The sequence below is a fragment of the Nilaparvata lugens genome, chromosome Y (genome assembly GCF_014356525.2).
Source record: "Nilaparvata lugens isolate BPH chromosome Y, ASM1435652v1, whole genome shotgun sequence".
Taxonomy (NCBI): domain Eukaryota; kingdom Metazoa; phylum Arthropoda; class Insecta; order Hemiptera; family Delphacidae; genus Nilaparvata; species Nilaparvata lugens.
The window spans coordinates 8,033,289-8,047,288 of NC_052519.1; positions in this window are offsets into that span (position 1 = coordinate 8,033,289).

The window sequence follows — 14,000 nt, forward strand, 5'->3', positions numbered from 1 at the left end:
ATGGTTACACACAGAACAGTCATTATGTTTTTAGTCGGGGCGTTTAGAATAAAATACATGGGCGGTTATGGAGCAGCACACACTCTTGTCTACTATCCACCGACGGCTGTTGTATGAGGCAATGATTATAACAGGTGATTTTTATTTTTGTGTGTGGCCAGCTCACAAATCTTCTCCCATGAGGATTACATGTAAACTTTGAAGGACCGTAGGAAAGAGTCCTTGAGTTGGATCATAAATTTGATAGGCCATAAACCTGGTCCTGAACATAACGAATCCTACTAAAAAAAATAATCAAATTCGGTGCACACATAAAAAAGTTATTGTCAAAATTTGAGGCTCGATTTTTATTTATATAGATATTTGAAACAAGGCAGTTCATTGAAGGCAACGGATCATTAATTCAAATAACACAATCAAATCTAACAATACATTTCACAAAATCAAATTCAAGAGACAAAAATACAATAAATCGAATGGAATTTTTCAGTGCTGTTGCCTAATCAAGAATAATATTTCAAATAAGTTATTCTTAGATCTTGAAACGATTGAAAATTAAAATTATAATATTTTCAACGTTCAGTTCACTAAAAGAAATTTCAATTAGCCTATCATTTTTAGGAAAAATTACATTTCCCAAAATCAAATTGTAGAGAAATCAAAAGAGAATATTACAATACAAAGTTACAGATGACTTGTATGGAATTTGAATTCATGTTCTTGTATCTTTGAAGATTGAAATTGGAAGAGAAATTTTCAAAATTCAGTTCACTAAATGAAACTTCATAGTCATCATTGATGAGAAAAAAATTAGAATATCATTAATCTATGATTAGCGAAAATTGTATGAGGATGGCCGAGACGTCTAAAGGCATTGCACCCTCCAGTCTGCTAGATCTACCTGGTCGCGGGTTCGAATCCCGCAGGTAGACTTGGACATTTGATCATCTCATAATCACCATCGCACTTGCCATATCCACGCAAAAGCAAAAAGCTTATGTGAGCATCATCCGTAATAGAAAAACCCTTCATTAACTTTGCAATTTTTGTTTAATTTACTCAGCATTAGCCTAATTGTTTCTAGAATAATCACTTGCCTCATGTAATTAGATGGAAAATGGATGCATAATTTGATAATTGGAAGCTTATGCATCCATTTTCCATCTAATTACATAAGGCAAGTGATTATTCTTGAAACAATTAGGCTAATGCTGAGTAAATTGAACAAAAATTGTAAAGTTAATGAAGGGTTTTTCCATTACGGGTGATGCTCACATAAGCTTTCTGCTTTTGCGTGGGTAATGGCAAGTGCGATGGTGATTTGATGAGATGATCAAATGTCCAAGTCTACCTGCGGGATTCGAACCCGCGACCAGGTAGAACTAGTAGACTGAAGGGTCCAATGCCTTTAGACGTCTCGGCTATCCAGGCATTAATGCTCATACAGTTTTCGATAATCAAAGATTAAATTATTTTCTAAATTTTTCTCATCAATAATTATCTTATGAAATTTCATTTAGTGAACTGAATGTTGAAAATTTCTCTTTCAATCTTCAAAGAAACAAGAGCATGAATTCAAAATTTTAAATTAACTATAAAAGTTGATTCAAAAAAGCAATAAAATAATAATTGGTAGCTATTAAAATATCCTCATATTTTGATAATAGTATTACCTACAGGAATAAAGGTTTCTCTAATTGGAACCTAAATTATATTGATTCTTAATTTTTCAATGATTTATGAAAAATAGGAATAGGATAGCTTGAATGTTTTTCAAATTGAAATGTAAGTTTGAGTAAGATTATTTTATAATTCCTAATCAAAATTCAAGAGATTTAAAAATCTAGCTATCGTATCTGAATCTCGCATTTATGCGAAATGTAGGCCTACCATATTTCAAGGAAAATCATTACGAATTAAAAATTTACAAGTTAAAAATTTTTCAATATTTTTTGACAAAATTGCTATTTCAACATCTAGAATGTTCAAAGTGTAATTAATAACTTGAATCAATTAGAATTATCAGCTCTTTTGCGATCCTTATATTAACAATTGAAATGTAAGTTTGAGTAAGATTATTTATAATTCCTAATCAAAATTCAAGAGAATTAAAAATCTAGCTACCGTATCTGAATCTCGCATTTATGCAAAATGTAGGCCTACCATATTTCAAGGAAAAACATTGAGAATTAAAAATTTACAACATCAAAATCCTCACTCACAATTTTTCTATATTTTTTGACAAAATTGCTAATTCAACATCTAGAACTCAATGTTCAAAGTAATTAATAACTTTGATAAATTAGAATCATAAGCTCTTTTGCGACCCTAAGAACAACTCAAAGTGCCACACCCTATTTAAAAGAACCACGCAAATTAATTTAATATTAATTAGGTTATTAATGACCAATTATTTCTCAAACTGTACAAACATCATCACAAACTTCTACTGGAAAAATACACAAATATATAGTACCTACTACCTAATTTAGGTGCTTATTACTGTAATCTGTATGTAATCACGTCAACTTAAAATAAAAACCCACTTCCTGTGCAATGTGAATTACATCAACATCTGCAATAATTTCCGATTATTAATAATTCGACAATGATCAATACAATAGCAAACTATTGAAATTAATATTCGATAAAATGAAACACTGAAACTCATATAGCCTAATATTGTTTACCTAGAAGCTAAAAGCTTCGTAGAGGAAAAACAATATGACCGACCATGCTAAAGTTGGAGTCTAAAAACTTTGAAAATTTATTTAAAATAGGCTATTAGTCCAAAAAATAGTAGAATGGATATAATTAATCGTTATCTGCAAGTTTTCAAAGTATAAGTAGCGAATAGGCAACAATATCACTTGATAAATCTAAACCTAATACTTGAATACTCAAGTAAGTCGTCTACTTGTTGCTTCTAAACAACTCTAAAATCGAATATTCACTGCGAGTTGAGACAAAAACTAATGAAACATATTATTTAAGTTTGAAGGAGACTTATCACTGAAAACAAAACTTTTGGAGAATAATAGTACTCACCAGCAATCAAAGGAGATCCGAAAAGCGAGTTCCGATACAAAAGACGACATGGAGACAGACAGAAAGACAGAATGACGCTGGAGGTTAGTTTCTTAGTTAGCTTCGGTTGGTCTTGAAAATTCCTTCTAGAACATTCCGCGTAGTAATACAATAATGTGCCAACTAGTTTTCAGCGTTTATCGAGTTTTAGTCTGTGAAAACAAAAAACGAATATCCATCTATGTATGTATTATCAGTTATTCCACTTCTGAAGCCATCAGTAAAGTTATAGAGAGTAAATAGATTATTTCATAGGGGAACTACTTTCTTAGGGTACGGGTAGGCTATACCAACTAAAGAGGGGTGTCCTCTTCAGGGGTCCAAGATATTGAGATATTTAATTATTATCGAATAAGTAGGACGTATCTTCACGGAGTAAGATTGATAATAATTTTTAAAGTCATTTTCTGATAGTTTGATGATCAACTTGGGTTCGTGAATTTGTTTTTCAAAATGACGCTATGTTGAGAATGGGGCGGGTAAAAAGAGTCCGGAACAATCGACGTGTCAACTACTGTAGTGTGGGTCTTCTAGAGGCACAGAAGTTGAAAGGGATCATGATTGCTTCTGCTTGCAGCACGCCACAAGCTGCACTTGCAACAAATTCACACTTGAGGATCATGACTGATTAGCTTGCAACACGCCACAGGCTGCACTTGCAATACATTCACACTTCAACACTAACACACACACACACACACACACACACACACAACACACACACACACACACACCATTCAGTGAACTCTACTAATAGGTCCTATAGTATTGTATAGAGTTAGTATGGAGTTCAATTACACCAATACACCCCAACAGCCTATGACAACACTCTTGTTCAATAGTTTATACTTTCTTTAATAATAATATATTAATATTATATTATTAATAATTATTATTTAATATTGGGAGACCGAGCTTCGATCTGGAGTACAAAATTATAGAAAATTTAAAACGAAAGAGGAGATTATAATATATTTATAGTTTATACAGAACGGTTCTATCTAATCACAGTGGATTGGGATTGAGATTCCTAGTGCAATGCAAAAATCTCTCTCACAAAGTCCCGGTCGCACTAAAACCGATTAAATTTTAATCCTGATTTATTTCACGTGAACCAAATCAGAGAAGACCAAGAGAAAGACGGCTTCTCTGATTGGTTCTCATGGAATTAATCATGATTAAAATTTAACTGGCTTTTGTGCAACCGGTACTAAGTACCTGATTGAATGATTGGAATAGTTCAACAGCTGAGTCATAATTTTGTCTCAGTCCCACACACATGCACTCATTCACTCACTTCTATTATCAACAGACGACGAAATTATCAGCTGTTTTTCCAAGGATGAATAATAATCATTATTCAACATAATCCACTTTCTTATTAGGCAACATGTCCAGTTTTCATAATTTTACAGGAGAGACAAAAAACTTATTTAAACCTGAACCTAAACCTGTAGTAAACGATATATTCAAAACGTCGTCATTACAATGCTTTCAGTTGGACAAGATTGTATCCTTCCTACAGTAAACGATGTATCTTACATTAAATAGTTGATTTTTTGAAAAAACAATTATTGGAAAAATTTGGACATGTTTCCTTCCTGCAATTAGCGATTCAATTATTATCCTTTTTCTGTACTTCAACGAGTTTTCCCAGGGATGAGACCTAGAGCAATCAAATTTTATATCGAAAACCTACTATGGTCCAAATTTCGTGAAAATCATTAGAGCCGTTTTCGAGAACCGTTTGACATACATAGATACATAAATAAATGAATAAAAACATACAAAAATCGCTCGCTTAATATAATAGTATTTAATATAATTATTATAATAATCAATATTTTAATAAAAATATTGACTATTGAGTGACCTGTCTAGCTCAGGTCTAATGTCAGAGTTCTCAGGAGGTGGCACTAGTCAATTTCAGGGCCTCTGACATGACCTAACGACTGTTATAAGGCAGCCAGAACTAACAGTCTAAAATAATAACAATCTATTTTGTTATCAGGCTGCCGGATTCACTCCAAACTGTCAGCATTTGTTCAATGGGGAGCATTCATGCTATTACAAAGCAATGCTGACAATGTTAGAAGCAAAAATGTAACTATAGTGAGGTCCACGTTATAATGGCAGTGGAGAAAGATTGCAGAACAACGTTGCCGATCTTATATAGACGGTAGCTGATACAGGTTTATTGATGTAATATTAACTGTTCATTCTCGTTCTAAATAATCAATTATATTTTATTAAGCAAGAAATTATATTTCTCATAATTTCATAATGAAGATGAAATATTTTGTTAATCAATTATCAATTCTACATTGTTAAAAGACGATCTGGAAAGAGAGCAAAGCAAGTAAGAGATAGCACTATTGGCTTTGTTGAATGATAGACAGCAATGATAGCAATACCATTGCTAATCGAACACTGCCATTATAACGTGGACCTCACTCACTATATATGTTGGATGTTTCAGTAGTTGATATTCTGTCAGCATTGGTTGAATGGGAAGCATTGATGCTATAACCAAAGAATGCTGACAGTGTAGTATGCGCAGATCGCCCTCTATGTACAGATGTACCATAGGCGAAAGCATGAGTTAGCACAGTGCAGCTAGTGAAGAGAGAGATAGTCTATGCGGAGATGGACCATCGATGACGTCACAGTGTCATACGTCACACGCACAGTCGACTCCCTTCTCATCAATCTCTCTCATTCTAGACTGTTGCGCGCGCATTCTCACAAATGCAATCAGCATTCACGCACTCGCATTCCCACTTGAAACTTCCAGCTGATTTTTACTGAAAGAAAACCAGTTTTCGCTATGTACAGATGTACCATAGGCAAAAGCATGAGTTAGCAGAGTGCAGCTAGTGAAGAGAGAGATAGTCTATGCGGAGATGGACCATCGCTTTACAGACGTCACAGTGTCATACGTCACACGCACAGTCGACTCTCTTCTCATCAATCTCTCTCATTCTAGACTGTTGCGCGCGCATTCTCACAAATGCAATCAGCATTCACGCACTATAGTGAGGTCCACGTTTTAATGGCAGTGTGTGATTTGCAATGGTGTTGCTATCAACACTTTCTTTATTACAAATAAAATATGATTAACTATTTTCAACAATAATGAACAGTTAAATTCATCAGATAAACCTGTATCAGCTGTTTGGGTGGCAAGGCTGAGATCTGGCAACCCTTTTCTCCTATCTTCCTACACTGCCATTATAACGTGGACCTCACTATAGCATTCTCACTTGAAACTTCCAGCTGATTTTTACTGAAATAAAACCAGTTGAAATGAGTACAAACATCTTGTGATGTACCCTCCCCTCTCAACAGCCACCGTTTCATAAAACTAATTTTTATTATTATTGTTCTCATTTTCTCATTCCTCCCAGATCTTTTTCTTTCAGCACACAAGTTATAATAGAATAGAATAGAAATAATGCTTTAATCTTCAAATTTGCAACATACAATGAATGAGAAAACACACATTTATACGGCTTGATTAAACAATCGTCAGCCGGAAAGTCGGTAAAACCCAATAATACTATTATTACATAAATCAAAGCTATGCAGAATGTTCTTTTAAATAGTGAAACAAAAACAGAAAAAACAACCTTAGAAACAAAATAAATCAGTAATGTTGAATTCAATAAAGTGAATATTCCATAAATTAGTTTTAATAGTAACCTACATTCTAAACAAAATCCATTAATTTCATAAAAAGAAAGCTATACTTTTTATATTATGATAATAACTGTCAGCAGTTGGGAAATCATAACATAGAATTAATATTCCCTTTCATTTCGTCTTCCTATGATGTCCTCCTGAGAATATTCGAATTACCTATATTGTATTATATTATAACACGATACTTCTACCCAACTCAGATTCAATAAATAAGTTTCAATTTATTATACTAAGTTACCAGTTGAACTCCTGTGTAAGTAATCGCCTATAACGCCAGGCATCTCTACAGTTTTTAGGAGGCCAACCCTACCCAATCTCTTCCATTCATAAAAGAAACGAAATCATCCCTTGATAGCTCCCCAATTCCAAACCATTTTCTTCTCCATTCTCTTAAACAAGGACATCGAGCTATGAAATGATAAATATCCTCAATTTCTTTCAGATTACACATGGAGCAAACATAATTCCCATCAGCAACCCATGGCTTGTAGTTTAAATGGATCAGTTCACCCCTTGCTTTAAGTATCCACCTCATGACCCACATTTCATAATTATAATTTTTGTCACCCAGTTCAAAATTCAAGGTTGGAGTTGGAACTACCCCCAGATATTTATACCTGTTGACACACTCTATCTGCTCATTTTTATATGTCCATTTCTCGCTCCTAGCCATTTTTCTCCCGTTCCTAAAAACCATTACTTTTGACTTATCTAAATTAACTCTTAAATTCCACCTTTCACAGTAACGCTCTAATTTGTTTATCATGTACTGGAGTCCCACTGGCGAGTCCAAAATCAAAGCTATGTCATCGGCATACAATAAAACCCTAATCCTCTTACCACCTATTATTAATCCTCCCCCTAATCCATCATGTAAGTCATTCATAAATAGGGGAAAAAGCAACGGGCTCAACAAACAACCTTGCCTCAAGCCTGACTTCGTTTCAAAACGTTGGGAGAGACCCACATTGGCAGTAGATCAGCCTAGAAGTTAGGTTTCAAATCTTGGGTTTTTATAAAGTTTATAAATTAATAAGTGTATAACTTCAACCAGGTTTCATAAATCTACAACCCCTCTATCTATAGGTGCGTACAGACTTACGCGCCACAATCACGCATATTTCGCTTTTCATCAGCTCTATATCTTCTGCATTTGTACAGAAAAAGTAAAATACAGATATAATAGGCATAATATTAGCTGATGAAAAGAGAAATACGCTTGTTCGTGGCGCATAAGCCTGTACGCACCTTCACAATGAGCAGTTCTCACTCTTGAATGTTCCCCTGTCAAGAATAACTTATGCTGCATACCTGAGATAAACTGATATATTATTATGTATGATGTAGCGCACCTTAATATAATATAGCCATGAATTATAAAATCTGATACAAATAAGGTCCATATTGTTCTTACGTGACTGTGTTTTTGATATAAATTGTATTTGGTGAATACCAACCTATGTAGGTAATCATTAGCCCAATTATTGAATATTTAATATTTCACTTCTGGCCCCTCCCACAGCAATAAATAAATCCTGGCTATGTCTTCAACCCTCAACTGACAATAAGAGTAAAGATAAAGAAAAAATAGAATTGGATCGTTTTCAACTGTTGCAATTATTTCACAGAAACTTGAATTTATATTGTTTTATTTTTACAATAAAAAAAATTTATTTTTATGTTACAAAGACTGAAAGCTCAGAAGCTTAGGCGTGAATAATATCGTACAGGACGACTGTTCTGGAGACTTTTTTAATATCAGATTTTTCTGGCGATTTGAGCCCTGAATAATTTGTACTGCATACTAAAATATTATAATTGATATTATTGATTCACAGCCAAGTATAGATATTCAGTTATAATAAACCAGTGTGTACGGTTAGTGGTTTTGGGTACGAATTAAAATGGCTGGTGCATTGAAAAAGGAACTTAATGTGGATTATTCATGATATTAGATAATGGTGATGAGTACAGTAGTAAACGTTTTATCTGGTCTTATTACCATTATTCATAATGGTGGTTATTTATAATAATAGTTTGATTATCTGTTTCCCAAAACTGTCTAGTCCTCAGTCAACCTATACACAGTACTACTAAATTTCAAAATTGTCTGCTTATTGATTTTCGAAAAAAAGCTTAGAAAACGTAGATATAGTGACAAGCACTGAAGACTAATGAATGATCAGTTTTCAGGAATAAGTTAACCATTTTCAACTACAATATGGGAGAAAGTATTTTGATGGGAATTCCCCTACATAATCCAGATGCATTGGAATCCTGGTGATAGTTTGTTCATAATATACTGAAAATATGTATTGATCTCTAATGAATTTCCTACAAGCTCAGTTTTTACCAAATAAATTTTTCAAATTGAAGATCTTGTAAAGTTAATACAATCAGAATCCCGTGAAAACTGTGCTATACAAAATTCATAGTTTATAAATAACATTTTTCCAAATTTTGGACGCATTTTTGAATGCGTTTTATTGAAAAAACTATGCTTGTACAAAGTTAAAGCTTCACAACATATTCTGACAACGTGAAGTTTGAAGTTTCTTTTCAATTTTTCTAAAATATTTCGACACCTGTGCACTACAAGTTCACAGAGCGTTAGGAAGCCTGTACCTTTGGTGTTATTTTGTAGCATCAATATATTCAATATAAAGCATGATAATATCGTACATATGAAAATGTAAATCGTACATATGGAATTTACTCAACTCCAGTACGGAAAAGCCGGAATAGACAGGCTTGTTCATTTTAAGTTCCAACTTGCGAGAGAAAACCGCGATCACGTTCGGACTAATTATTTGCCAGCGTTTACATAGTGGATTTGAAATGTACTTATCTAACCGTTTTTCATCCGTGATAATTTTAACATTCATTGCTTACGACTACTTTGTATCGTCTTGCCAAATATTAGGTTACAACAGGCCTTAAAGAAGGATATTTCAAATTTATTTTTCGCGTTCTGTCTATTCCGGATATTGAAGTCGATGTAGCTTTTCAGCCAGGGAGATTGGGAAAAGCTAATGACGCTATGCACTTTCAATAATTTCAAACCGAGCTGAAGGTAGAGCTTTAAATTGACATAGTGAACAATGTACTTTTCATGGTCGAAAAGTGTGTTCATGAGCTTTTTGGTTCCAGTTTGACCGTTCTCATTTGTTTGGTAGTTCGACAGCAATTTGCGCGGCGGCGTTTGGTGGAGAGGTGCGAGTGGGAAGCTGGCATGCTTATCATGTAACTCTTGAGGGTACTTGAGATCACATTCTATTATATATCTGGTTTCTGAATTGCTGTCCAAATTCGCGAAATCAAGGCTGGAAATTTCTTCCTCTGAGAGGAATTTGAAATTTCCAACAGGTAAGCTTTGGCTCATAGCTTCCGAGTATAAACTGTTTGCATCGATATAAAGCAGATAATTAGATGGTTTTGAAGGATTGTATGTTTCGGGTAGATGTTTGTTATTTGCTTTGCAATAACGTTTACCGATAAATGACACCCCACTCCTCATCCCTGCCTCAAACATAAGATGCATGTCAGGATGAGTAATCAATTCTAGTTCGACTTTAGTGTGTTTCAGCATGCAATTCCAGGTGAAGTGCGCGAGAGAAAGAAAATGGGTCACATCAAGGCCGTATTAGCTAAAAAGCGTAGACCTAATGGATTCAAAAACTACCGCTAATAGCATTACGTCCAAACATAAATAAAAATCGTGATATTCACCCAGATTTTTCAGCTTGAATGTTGAGAACACTCTTTGCGCATGCTCATATTCTTTGCGAGACAGAAGTGTATCAGTTAAATCATTATGAAAACATTCGATGGGAGGAAGCGATGTTTCCGCGAATTTTTCGGGACAGCTCATGTATGAGTAGGGATATACTCCTTTTTTCAACAAGAGCTGTCTGTGTTCGCGAGGTGGATCATGAAACACCGAAAATAATCGTTCGAACTTCTTTTCCATGTCTGTACTTTCTACCAAATTACACACCAATACTTCCAAGGATTCAGACATAAACTTGTAGGAATCTAAAAATTTAATTTTGCCTACTGAAAGTGTCAAAAATCTCTCTGACGTATTTGCGATGCAGGAAATTTCTTTTTTACATTTACCGAGCGATTTCAGAATAAAATGCGAATCAAAACCGGAGAAATTATGAAAATAACATGATATGTACTCCGGAGTACGAGCTGTTAAATTACAAGAAACATGTGCCGCACACAAGTAATTACCGGTTTCATGCGCGTGGTGACGACATTTAATATCGCTGTCTAAAAACGGTTCAGCACAAAGCCCGCAGTTTACTTAATTTTGAAATTCACGCTCTTGACTTTCGGATAAAGCTTGCATCAGAATTTCTTGTTTCATATCCTCATACAAAATGTCGCCGAGATCTGTAATTTCCTGAAGAAATTTCTCCATGATTTTTTCGTCTAAACTACTCGATCTATGGAGTACAGGTCCATAGGCGATTTCCCCGTTAACATCTATAACAACGAAACAATAGCCGCAGGGAATATGACGCGCCGTTTTCTTTGTGTAACTACGAGTAATTTCATCAGAATCGGAATCATCTGTGATATTAACAACATAAGTTTGTAAATCCGCGTAAATGGTGTACTTTTTCTTCAACGTCGCCCCTAGTTTCTTGAATTTAATTGTCTCTCTGCGTTTAGGATATAAAACGCGCTGAGATTCAAACTTGGAACAAAGTTCCACATGTTTCAACAAATTTGCTTTACCATCACAATTTTTAGTTTTGTTTGATGTGAACCGGTGAAAAAAAATTGCAAATGTGTACTTGTCCGTCATGTTTTGAAAGGTGGGAGAGAAGACGCGATAGCCTGTTTTTCCTGTTCGCGGTATTTACTAAACAGAAATGAGTTTTTCCTGCATCGCCTTTTAGCATTAGAAGATTAATTTGGTGTTTACGAGTGCGGAAAATGCTTGTACGGAAGGGGAAAAACTTATTGTTGTCATACGCGATGACGTGAATTGCATGTCCGGATTGAGTATTTCAAATTTCTTAATATCACGTGTTGTCACCGGGAAATTTACACCTTGCGTATTAAGTGTGTGAGCAAACTTGCTCAAATACTTTACAGTCAGGTGTGAGTCCTTTGGCTTCTGATGGAAATACGCGAGCACTGACCATAAAAAGCATTTTTCGTCAGAGAGATTTTTGACATTTATAATACATTTTTTGTTTTTCAAAAACTGGGGTGTTTGAATGAAACTGGATGTGTATATAGGATTAAATTTAATCACGTTCACATCCAGTGATTCAATTTTCTTTAGCACCCATCCACTCCCATGTCTTACGAAATTTTCGAAAGATGAGAGGATTTTTTTCACAGCCAAGAAAAAATGCTCATTAAAATCTTCATAGTTCTCAAGCACGTTTAGCGCTATGTTGGAGTAACTATGTAGATTTATTAGAGATGAGACAGTCTCACCAACCTGCTTGTCGTCCATCACCACTAATTTATACAGCAAAACATTTAATACTATAAACCACTTAAAATTCCCATCATGGCGTGCCGCATGTTCCCTAATTATATCGAAAACTCGACATTTTGAGCTCTCAAGCACGTTGGTAATGTCGATATCCTCAGCCTCGTCATCGAGGGCGATGCGATGGCAGACTGCTGCGGAATTCACGCCACGTAGTCTGCGTTCCCTCGGCATGATTCTGAAAAACAAAAGAATAACGATCAGGATGAGATAGAGTACAACAGCATGTTTAGTTGTGAATTGACATTGGTAGAAGAAGGGTGTGTGAAAATGATATCTCAAGATCACATAATGTTGTATGAAAGATTAAGATTATTATCTTTTGATAAAAGATGGTCGAAATCTTCTCCGCATTTGTCCGCGGAAAACATGGCGAAAGAGGGATTTATATTCTCATCTGCACCAGACATTGTGCGATGTGTATTTTGTTCAATTTATTTGGGAAAATGGGAAGAAAGTGACATACCAGCAATAGAACATGCAAGGTACAGCCCGAACTGTAGAAGGAAAGATAATATAACAATTGAAGAGGAGAATTTCGATAATAATATTCTACGAGAATATGAAGAAAGATATTCAACTTTTAATTGTGTAGAAGATTCATCCGTTCAAGGAGAGTATTTTGAAAAGCATCATCATCTACATTGTGACTTTTGTAAATCATTATCCAATAAAGCAGAGTATTTTGTGAGAAATGGTTATTTCTTACATAAAAATCCATTCTATCTGCAATGTGTCTATTGCAAATATATTATCGAAAATCCATTGAAAAAGTAATACATTTACCGTTTTGTTTATATGAAGAGTGTGAGAAAGAAGAGCGGGGCTTGGATGTTCCGGATATACCCTATCGTAAAGATGAAGTAAAATCGCATGCATGCAGTATATTGTAGAAGGATTTTTATCCTCCGAGGACAAAAATCCTCTCCTCCGAGGACAAAAACTGTCCTCGGAGGACGAAATTGTCCTCGGAGGACTATTTTCCTCCTCAGAGGATAAAATCAAAGTAAAAATGTACTTACATGTAGTGGTTGATGCTGCGTGAATCTCCTCGAGTGTACAGGTGTAGATAGCGAGCCTATGGTACAGGTGTAGATAGCGGGCTATGGTACAGGTGTAGATAGCGGTCTATGCTACAGGTGTAGATAGCGGCCTATGGTATGATTGATTCCTCTCAGCTGTCTTGTCTCGACGAGAGCTCAACTGGTTATGAGGTTCGGAACTCGAGTTGAGAGGCAAGAAAATGCTGTGAAAACAATGAAATATTTAATAACTGAACTGAAATCATTTGAGAATGCTATTCCTCTATCTTGAAAATGTTGTGAAATATTTAATAATATTAGAAATCAATCGAGAATGCTATTCCTCTATGGCGTGAAATATTTAATAACTGAATCGAGAATGCTATTCCTCTATGGTGTGAAATATTTAATAATATTAGAAATATGTTTGAGTGAGTTGACATGGGGGATTTCAGCTTCTAGCAGGTGAAGTCTCATGCTGAGTTCTAGACGAGATTTTTTTTTTGTCTTCTAACACATGGATGCTATTTGAAAAATGATCGAGTGTCGGAGAGAGAATACTTACAATCTGATAACGATGCGGGAGCACGTGTTGTTGGGGAGAAATTAGAATTTTTTTTTCGCCTTGTAGTACGCTCTCGCTCGCACGAGCCTGGAACAGAGAGAGA